This window comes from Mesoplodon bidens (genome assembly GCF_964165515.1).
Source record: "Mesoplodon bidens genome assembly, chromosome: 10".
NCBI classification, from domain to species: Eukaryota; Metazoa; Chordata; class Mammalia; order Artiodactyla; family Ziphiidae; genus Mesoplodon; species Mesoplodon bidens.
This window is the reverse complement of record NC_138172.1, coordinates 49,423,893-49,434,295: the sequence shown is the minus strand read 5'-3', so window position 1 is coordinate 49,434,295 and position 10,403 is coordinate 49,423,893. Positions and strand designations below refer to the sequence as shown.

The window sequence follows — 10,403 nt, the reverse complement described above, 5'->3', positions numbered from 1 at the left end:
AAACCATAGTTTCAGTGTTTGCTCACAGGTCTGAGAAAAATAGTGACATGGAAAGAGAAAGTGCGAGGTTAGAGATTTTGTCTTTCAAGGCTGATGGTATGACGATTCTCCTGTGGTGAAGCCACCTGTTGATGTCTCACTGCCTAGAGACCAAAGTTCCCTAATTCATGTCTCCCTCGCAGTGCCATACTCCAGCCCTCATGAACTCGAAAGGGAGAGCAAGCCTTCTGAAATCGCAGGGGTGGGCAGCAAAGAAACAGCCCTTGGAAGGCATTAGAGCCAGGTTCTTAACATGGAATTGTGGGCTTATTCAGGGGGTTCTGGAACCTACAGTCCCTGGATGTAAAGTGGTGTCGAAGTGTATTTCGTGCCTTCTTCCCAGGAGGCTGCTCAACTACGACTTCCCTCTAGAGGTCTTCTCCAACCATCCCATCCTGCCAGAGGTCTCGCCCACAAAATCTCTCATCACCTTTGTGTATTTCCTGCGGAGCCGCATCGCAATCTGTCATTGCCTTGTTTGCTTAAATCCGTCTACTCTACTAGAAGATGAGCTTCCCAAAGCGCAGGACCCTGGTCTTTCTCCAGGGCCTTGAACCTGGTGGATCTCGAGAGATACTTCCGGAATGAAGGACAGGTCCGTGTCCATCAGATATTTAACGGACTCTGTATTCTTCCCCCCTCGCCCCCAGCATTCTTCTACGGAAATCATTTCAAAATCATTCATTTTGGAAATAAGGCTTTCAGCATTTCGACCACACCCACCCACCTTCGTTCCTACCGTTAGAACTGCCACCCGGGCCCACTCATCCAAGCCCACTAGGCCGGACAGTTTGGAGGTGACCAGGGCAGGGGCTGCCTCGAACGGGCACGCGCATCAATTTACATTCCCGGACCCGGTCCTGGGGGCGGAGGGGTTGGGTGGGCCCCCCGCGGGCCCGGAGGAGCCACCTCGGTAGGCCGCCCGGGACTCCACCTTACCCGTGGTCCCAAACCTCTTCCCCACAGGCGGTGCGCAGCCTGCCGCTGAGGGACAAGCCCATCCCGCAGCGCGCGCCACCGCGACCACAACTGCTTCCGGGTGAGCGGGTCGTAGATACTGGCCCCGCCCCGCCTCCGCCTCCGCCGCCCGCCGCTCGGGCTGCGGCTCCTGCTGGGGGCCGGTTCCTGCTGTCTCAGCCGCGGCGCCGAGGGACATCGGCGTGACTGACCGACCGGCTGCCGGCGCCGGGAGCCGCCGCATCCATCCCGGCCCGCTTGGCCGGGGACCCAGGACCGAGTCCCCCCCCCGCGCCCCTCGCCCTTCGCCCCTCGCCCCGGCGGGCTCCCGGCCGGCGAGCTGCGCCCGGCCCTTCCCGGGCGGCGTCGCAGCCATAGCCTGCGCCCGGAGACAGGTAAGGGCCGCTCCTCCCGCCGGCCTGGAGGGGAGCGGAGAGCGGGGCCGCCTTCTCGGCCTCTGCAGCCCGGCGCGGTCCGCGCCGCCGCGGACTCCTGCTGGGGGCCGGGCCCCCAGGCGGCCCCCGGGGTCGAGGTTGCCCCCTGCCTGCGGCGTTCTCGGGCTTCGCGCCGGGTCTCGAACGCGCAGCCTCGGTCCGCGAGCGGGGACGGCGTTACTCCCATTGTGGGAGAAATGAATTCGGGCCGCTGTCTCTCCGCTTCGAGTGCTCGGGGCTCCTTCTCCTGCTCCCCGGACGCGGCACTCCCTCGGTTCTGTACCCGTCCGGCCACCCCGGGGAAGGGTGTCAGGCCGGTGGAGGGCGTAGCGCTTTTGTGGGATTTTTTTTTCTTCCTCCTTGACCCGAACTGAAGCGCGGGCGTAACAGGCGCTTGTTAGGAGTGTCAGGGTTAATGCTTGACTAATGCGAGGTGTTATTCACACCCAGATTGTTAAGCTATTTAGCTCCAGCCAGGCCTGCTTCTCGTGCCCGTGGATATCCCGCAGGAAGCCGGAGGACCTAAGGAAACCCGTGTCTTTTTCTTTCTTCGAGGGGACGGAAAAGTGCAAGTGTTTGCTCTACTTTTTCCACCGTGGGAGATACAAATATAAGGCTGCGGAGACCTGGCCAGGGGAATATTGCATCCTAAACTGTAACTCTTTGTAGCGTATTTTCTTTGAGTTTCCATTTAATGACTCAGCATTTCTGCCCTAAAAAGAAAAGCTGCAGCGTAGGTTCATTGATTAAAAGAAAATATGTAAGGATAACAGTGCCCGTTACTTTTTTATGGCATCACAATGGGAAGAGAATGTGGATACAGTAATGGAACCACAGAGATGGAGAGCAGGGTGTGGATGGATCAGTTCTTAATCAGTGTTTAAAATAACATTGTTTCAAGGTAAAATGTTTTATTTGCGGGATGCTTCTGTATGAAGAGGTGCAATTGTTGGAAAAGGCAAAGTGTTGCAGGTAAGGGTTAGTTGGCAGGGACTTGACGTTTGCTGTGGTTTGAAGGTCTTGCAGAATTAACCCTGTTTAACAAACATCATGCTCTGTTTAACACATGTAGAGATGATGACCCGGTATTATACTCATGTAGAATAAGAATTTCGGAAGGTGTGATTCATTTAGGAAGTTAGGTCACTCGCTTTGTGAATCATTGATATGGATCTTAAACTTGGAATAGAGGAAAGCTAGAGGTTTGTTACTGCCTGTTTCATTAGATGCCTTTGCTCATAGGAGGTGTTGTATTGATGCTTTGTTAGGTTTGTTGCTGCATATTTATTGTCATGAAGTATGGTAAGGAAATAAAAAGTGAACTTTTGCAGAAGCTTTGGATTTAGGATAGTTTGTTAGCTCCTAAGTGGATTGTTGTGATTTTACCCACTTTCTTTTTTTTTTTGCCAAATGTGGGAAGATAAATAAAGGAAGGTAAGTGTCTAGAAACAAAATAAGTATCGGTGAAAAGGAGAGCTGCATCTTTAAGGCAGGAAAAACTTCACTGAAAGAATCTGCGGTACACAGAAGAGTCTTGAGTGAAAGGCCTTACCTAATTGGGGGAATCTGCCCTTAAAAAAATGTGCAATGAGACTATACTGAGCTCATATTTAAGTTCTGATAGAGAAGAAAGTGTGTATTGAAGTGGTGATTCATTATTGGAATGAATTCATTTTAAACTAGAAATAACTTTTTATTTGCAGAAGTGTAATTTGATCATTTGGCTTTTAAAGTGTTGCTAAGCAAAATGACTGAATCACAGCGTTCTTGATACTCTTAGCCTTCTTTTCTTTTTCTTCTTTTTGGAAGTCAGCTTATTTTACCTTGATTTTGATTTATAAGGAACTTCAGTTAGTTATCAGTTGTAACGTAATGGTAAGTTTACCCTGTTGGTCTTGCTTACTAAATTCCTTTAATTCTTTGACTAAATTTCCGCATCTTATTTCCTTGGATATCCATTCTTATATTCAGAGTGTTCCCTAATGTTGCTTTTGATTTGTGTCCAGCTAATAGTGACTTAAGAGTTTCAGTTTCCAGTGAACAGCTATTCCCTTTTGGAAAATCCCTTGTGGAAACCGCCTGAACTGCCAGTCCTGATTCGTAGATATGCAAGAGAAGCCTTCTTAGGTCAGGATTTAAGCGTCTCCACAAAGAAGGAAAAAAGTGATATGGGGAATATATTTGGCAAAGTAGAGTCTTTTTCTCTCAAAACAAAACCAAAAACTGATCTTTACTAGAAATGAGAGAGAGGGAGCAGTTTCTGGCAAAGCTGTTTGTGAATTGTTTACCCTGCTCCTAGTTTGAAGAGGAACAGAATTGATGATAATATATATATATATAAAAAAACTCCCTATAGCGTGTTGGGAATGTCGATGAGGATCATTTTAGAGGAAATACAGTTCTTCTGTCCTCAGCATAGAAGCACTTTCCATTGCACCTACAAAGTAGAGACCATTTCATAGCCTTTTCCTTTTAGGTGGTTGCTTTCTCTCTGGAGAATCTGAACGGAGAGATGGTCCTTTAACAGGAAAAATGTACCACCTTATCCAGTTTGCAAATAAAGACTTTATGACCAGCGTTCAAAACTCAACTTTTAAAACTTCAGAAGGAAGGAATTGAGCAAAATTTACCCTGTGAGTAAAATAACTTTGGCTTTTTCTCCATTCTTTCCTTTAAGGTAATAGATAGGATACCGTTAGAAATGATTTTCTGTGTGTTGCATATTGTGCTTTCACTTTAAAAACTTTTTGGCCTACAATAAATTAAGCCACACTTAAAAGGAATCAAACACTGGGCTAAAAACTGGGTTTATTGTATGCTAATACTTTTTCACTTATCCTATTATATCTTTCTTTATTTTGGTTGGGGAATGGAGAGAGAATTCCATTTCTTGTAGAAGCTCTAAGATTTGCTCCATATGTATGCTTCTGTTTTGGTCTAGTGGTGGGGAGAGCAGTAGATAAGAGTACAGGTGGTTAAGAAGAGGGAAGGGACTTCCTTGGTGGTGCAGTGCTTAAGAATCTGCCTGCCAATGCAGGGAACATGGGTTCAATCCCTGATCTGGGAAGATCCCACATGCCGCAGAGCAACTAAGCCCATGCGCAAACCCAATGCAGCCATAAATTAATTAATTAATTAATTTTTAAAAAAAAGAAGAAGAGGGAAGAAATGGCATCCGTAGAAGGGGAGTGCTCACTTCATGGGTTCAGTAGATGTCTGTGGGACTTTTTAAAATTGCTAAACATTTAAAAAGAAAATGTTATATGGTGAAAAGGAAGTTTTCTTTCCACAATAAACTTCTAACCTTCTTCCCCCACCCCCTACGCCGACTACATAATCCAAGCAACCACTCTTAATGGTTTCCTGTGTATCTCTCTCCAAATTTTCTCTTGCATATATAATCACCTATGTTTAGGAGAAATGTCCTATACCTTTCATTCTTACCCTTGATATGTCTTAGAGATCATTGTATATTAGCACATATGTCCATCTAATTTTTAAAAAGAGTGGATGTCCTGCCTAGTGTAGATGAACCATAGCTTGTTCATTTTCCATAATTTATTTTAACATTCCCTATTGACAGACATTTAGGTTGTTTTTAGCTTTCCACTAACACTGCTGTAAGGAGCAACTCGTATGTAAGTCTTTGCTCTAGTGCATAAGTGTGTATATGGAATTTATTTCTGAAAGTGTGAGTGTAAGTTTGGGAATTAAATTGTGAAATTTAAAAAATTTATTTCAAGCTTATATCGGGATTTATTTTATAATAGAAGTTACCTTTTTTCTTAACCTTGTAGGAGAAAAGAGTGCTTAATTGCTTTGTATTCTTTATCCTCACAATTTAAAAATACACTGTAAATATATTTTATAAGGTAATTTTCAACATTTTAGAGTGACAGCTGGGTAATGGTAAAGGTAAGGTAAAAGTAAAGGTAAAAGTACTGTACCTTGGGCCTCCCTGGTGGCGCAGTGGTTGAGAGTCCGCCTGCCGATGCAGGGGATACGGGTTCGTGCCCCGGTCTGGGAGGATCCCATATGCCGCAGAGCGGCTGGGCCCGTGAGCCATGGCCGCTGGGCCTGCGCGTCCGGAGCCTGTGCTCCGCAACGGGAGAGGCCACAAGAGTGAGAGGCCCGCATACCGCAAAAAGAAAAGAAAAAAAAAAAAAAAAAAAAAAAAAAGTACTGTGGGCCTCCCTGGTGGCGCAGTGGTTGAGAGTCCGCCTGCCGATGCAGGGGATACGGGTTCGTGCCCCGGTCTGGGAGGATCCCATATGCCACGGAGCGGCTGGGCCCGTGAGCCATGGCCGGTGGGCCTGCGCATCCGGAGCCTGTGCTCCGCAACGGGAGAGGCCACAACAGTGAGAGGCCCGCACACCGCAAAAAAGAAAAAAAAAAAAAAAAAAAAAAAAAAAAAAAAAAAAAAAGTACTGTACCTTGAAGACTGTGCTATTTACAGACGAACTACTTCATTTATATTTGGTAATACTAGTTAAATGAGTGCCTTTTGTAGTAGCTTGATTGTTTTAGGATTTGAGGACCAATATCGATTAAAAACATTGTATATAGTTTTACTTCTTGCCCTGCAGAAGTCTGCTGCCATATTATTAGTCACATGGGAAATAAATGGCCTACCTTCTCTCTTTATCTTCCATAGCCTAGTCTATTCCTAATAAAATAAACCTCTGTGGGGTTTGAGATCCAAAAATCCTTTTGCAAACCAAAGTGCTATTGATGGATTAATTTATCAAGGCAAAAGGTAGGTACAGATTTAGTCTTTATTCTTCAAAGTGTTTGTGAGCAGAATAAGGGAGGTTTACGTTTTTAATTTCAATGTTATACAGCTCACTCATGACCGGGAGGAGGTTCAGGAATCTTTGCCCTTTTAAAATGAGAGAGACTAGTGGGAAAAAAAAGTGCTGAGGGACTAACATATGAGGATGAAGTTGGAACTTGTGAGTGGCAGTTTCCCTGGCTGGTGCCCAGGGTCTATTCTGAGGCCTTGTCAAAGCTCGTCTGACAGAACCCACCACATAACCACAATCTATCCTGGCCCCACTGCAAGTCAGGAAGGCCTGCGGTTTAGGAAAAGTGGCAACAACAGAAGAGGGAGCTTATAAAGGACATTTGCCTTCAGAAGATTAAGGCTAAGTTTTGAGGTGAAAATGTGCTTAGCATGTGTATCCTAGGATCCAGGTTTTTTTTGGTCTTCCCTTTTTAGGGAATGAGCATGATTAAGGAAAACTAACGAGGCCAGCATTTTAGAAAACTGTGCACAAAGAGGAGCACAGGATTGTACCAGTATTGATGTCATGTCTGGTTCTGAGAATGTTGGGTGGGGATCAGTCAAATGTTTCACAACAGGGGAAAGACATTACTGTTACCCACGCAGGGAGGTCATGCCCTGAGTTGAAATAGTAGTCCATTCAGAGACCTTCACACTTGTCCCTGGGATCATAAGGACACTGGGAATGATAGGCTGTTTTACAGGATTATTTTGAGTTTATACAGAGGAATCAGCTTCTTCCCAAATTCTCATTCTCTTCTTCCCATAGAACTGTACAGTAGCATGTGTAATATCAGGAAGTTATCTCTTTAAACTCTTGCTTATTACCAGATGCTGTGTCCCAGCATAGCTGCCTTTCTGTACCAGGTGCTTTCTCATGAAAACCTTGGTCTTTCTGTACTTAGTGAATAAAGTACTTGGGTTTGAAGTTCTTTAACTGATCTCACTTCTTAGGCTAGAAAGCTGTTAAAGAGCTTAGTGTGCCAGTCTTTTGATCAAGGTTCCCGTCACCATATTTATCCGCAGCCTTGGATTAGAGTGGAGGTTGTTTGAAGAATTTGGCATACAGGCTTAATTTATAGATGCAAAGCCTGCAGATAGTTTCCTTTCTTTTGCCTTAGGTTAGGTTGGCACTCCAGGAAATTGAGTTTTTCTTGCCCTCAGAAATTTGGATTGTTAGCAGTTGATGATGATGATGTATTTAGTATTCAGTGTGAGGAGAAAAAATAATCGGAATATTTTTCTCTCTTCTCTATTCCTATTATCGGGCTTATTCCTATTATCTTATTATATCCCTTCCCTGTTTCGGCCTTCCCCTCCTCCTCCTAAAAGAGTGGGATTAGAACAGAGCAGAGGGGAGAGAGTAGAAAAGAGGTTGGGAAAACCTTGGAGTGCAACGGCTTATCAGGGTGTTTTTATTTTCTCAGAAGTAGATTATTACTTTAAAATCATAGTCATCTTTTTCCAGTGCTTTCAGTTTGAACCCTCTATATCTTAGTTTTCTTTCATTATGAACACCAACATTTTAACTACTTTTGATACAAAATGTCTTTATTGCTTTAGGAAACAAATTTAACTTTTAAGTTACTTGTTCTGATGACTTTGTTATTCTTTCTACCTCTCCCACTTTCCTCAATAGAAACATTTTACCAGCTAGGAGCAGTTTTTTGGCTGTCTGATTTCTGCCTTAAGTAGAGTATGCTGTGTGCAGAGGATTAGGATGTTAAAATGTTTATTTCTCTGTTAAATGGTTTGATCATTTATGATAACAAACAATATAATTATTCTATTTATTGTAATATTTATTGTATAATTACAATATAATTAGTAAGCATACATGTTGTTTCTATTAAAAAAGAAAAAGAGAAGTATTCCAGTTAAGTGATGCATAGATTATAGGACTAAAAATAGGGGAAAAAAATTCATTGTAGGTTTAGATTAGATGTTTTTCCCCCTATCATGGTTATCACTATGTTTAAGTAGATAGTCAAGGAAATGAGAGGGTCGCTGTCCTCCTGTCTTACTACAGTCATCTTTTGCTCTCTATCCAAAGTGGTTTTTTAGTTGTGGTAAAATACACGTAACATAAAATTTACCATTTTCAGCATTTTAAAGTATACAATTCAGTGGCATTAAGTACATTCACATTGTTGTGCAGCCATCACCACCATGCATCCCCAGAACTTTTTCATCCTCCCAAATGAAAACTCTGTGCCCATTAAACAATAATCCTCATTCCCCCCAGCCTCTGGTAACCACTATTCTACCTTCTGTCCCTATGAATTTGACTACTGTAGGTACCTTATATAAGTGGACTCATGTGGTATTTGTCTTTTAAAAGCTAGTTTATTTCCCTTAGCATAATGTCCTCAAGCTTCATCCATGTTGTAGCATGTATGAAAATTTCACTCCTTTTTGAGGCTGAATAATATTTCATCATATAGATATAGATATACAGCATATTTTGTTTATCCATTCACCTGTTAATGGACATTTGGGTTGCTTCCACCTTTTGGCTATTGTGAATAATGCTGCTACGAACACAAGTGTATATCTGTTTGAGTCCCTCCTTTCATTTCTTTTGGGTATATATCCATAAGTGGAATTGCTGGATCATATAGTAATTCTATGTTTAATTTTTTGAAGAATTGCCATACCATTTTCCACAGCAGCTGCGCCATTTTACAGTGTACAGGGTTGTAATATCTCTGCATCCTTGACACACTTAATTATTCTCTTTCTTTCTTTCTATCTTTTTTTCTTTTTAAAACTAAGCCATTCTAATGGGTGTGAGGTGTTATCTCATTGCGTTTGTTTGTTTGTTGTTGTTGTTGTTTTTTGCGGTACGCGGACCTCTCACTGTTATGGCCTCTCCCATTGCGGAGTACAGGCTCCAGATGCACAGGCTCAGTGGCCATGGCTCATGGGCCTAGCCGCTCCGCGGCATGTGGGATCTTCCCGGACCAGGGCATGAACCCGTGTCCCCTGCATCGGCAGGCGGACTCTCAACCACTGCGCCACCAGGGAAGCCCTCTCATTGTGTTTTGACTTGCATTTCCCTAATGATTAGTGATGTTGAGCATCTTTTCACATGCTTTTTGGCCATTTGTATATCTTCTTTGGAGAAATATCTATTCAAGTCCTTTGCCCATCTTTGAATGGGTTTTTTGTTGTTGTTGTTGTTGTTGAGTTTTAGGGGTTCTTTATATATTCTGGTTATTAATCTCTTATCAGATATATGATTTGCAAATATTTTCTCCCATTCCATGGGTTGATTTTTTTTTACTCTGTTGATAGTGTACTTTGATGCACAAAAGTTTTAATTTTGAAATCCACTTCATCTAACTTTTCTTTTGTTGACTGTGCTTTTGGTGTCCTATCTAAGAAATTATTGCTATATCTGATGTCAGGAAGCTTTTTGTGTATGGACAGTTTAAACTCTTACATTTATTTCTTTGATCTACTAAGGGTTAATTTTTGTATATGGCATACACTAAGGGTCCAACTTTATTCTTCTGCATATGGATATCCAGTTTTACCAGCACCATTTGTTGAAAAGACTGTCCATTCCCCATTGACTGATCTTGACACCCTTGTTGAAAATCATTTGACCACATGTGCCGGGTTTATTTTAGTGCTATCTATTATATTCTGTTGGTCTATGTGTCTCTCTTTATGCCAATACCACACTGTTTTGGTTACTGTAGCTTTCTAGTAAGTTTTGAAATCAGGAAGTGTGATACCTTCAACTTTGTTCTTCTTTTTCAAGATTGTTTTGGCTATTCGGGGTCCCTTTAGATTCCATAGGAGTTTTAATGTTGGGATGGGTTTTTCTGTTTTTGCAAAAACTGTCATTGGGATTTGATAGAGATTGCATTGAATCTGTAGATTTCTTTGGGTATTTGACATTTTAACAATTTTAAGTTTTCCAATCCATGAACCTGAGGTGGCTTTCCATTTATTTATGTGTCCTTTAATTTCTTTCAGCAATGTTTTGTAGTTTTCAGTGAACAGATCTTTTGCCTTCTTGGTTAGGTTTATTCCTAGTATTTTGTTCTTTTTTCTTATTGTAAATGGTATTGTTTTCTTAATTTCCTTTTTGGTTTGTTCATTGTTAGTGTATAGAAATGCAACTGATTTTTTTTATGTTGATTTTGTATCCCTACAACTTTGCTGAATTCATTCATCCA

General features: G+C 42.5%; 1 protein-coding gene across 2 annotated transcripts in view; it reads left to right on the top strand.

The window, feature by feature from the left end:
* Positions 1-1,125: 1,125 nt before the first annotated feature.
* The window catches only part of LRRFIP2 (LRR binding FLII interacting protein 2), a 121,866-nt gene continuing 112,588 nt past the window's right edge, over positions 1,126-10,403 (top strand). For both annotated transcript variants that reach the window (XM_081245806.1, XM_081245807.1), the window contains exon 1: positions 1,126-1,391. The gene's annotated coding sequence lies outside the window, so the exon portion shown is untranslated. The remainder of the gene's footprint in view (positions 1,392-10,403) is intronic.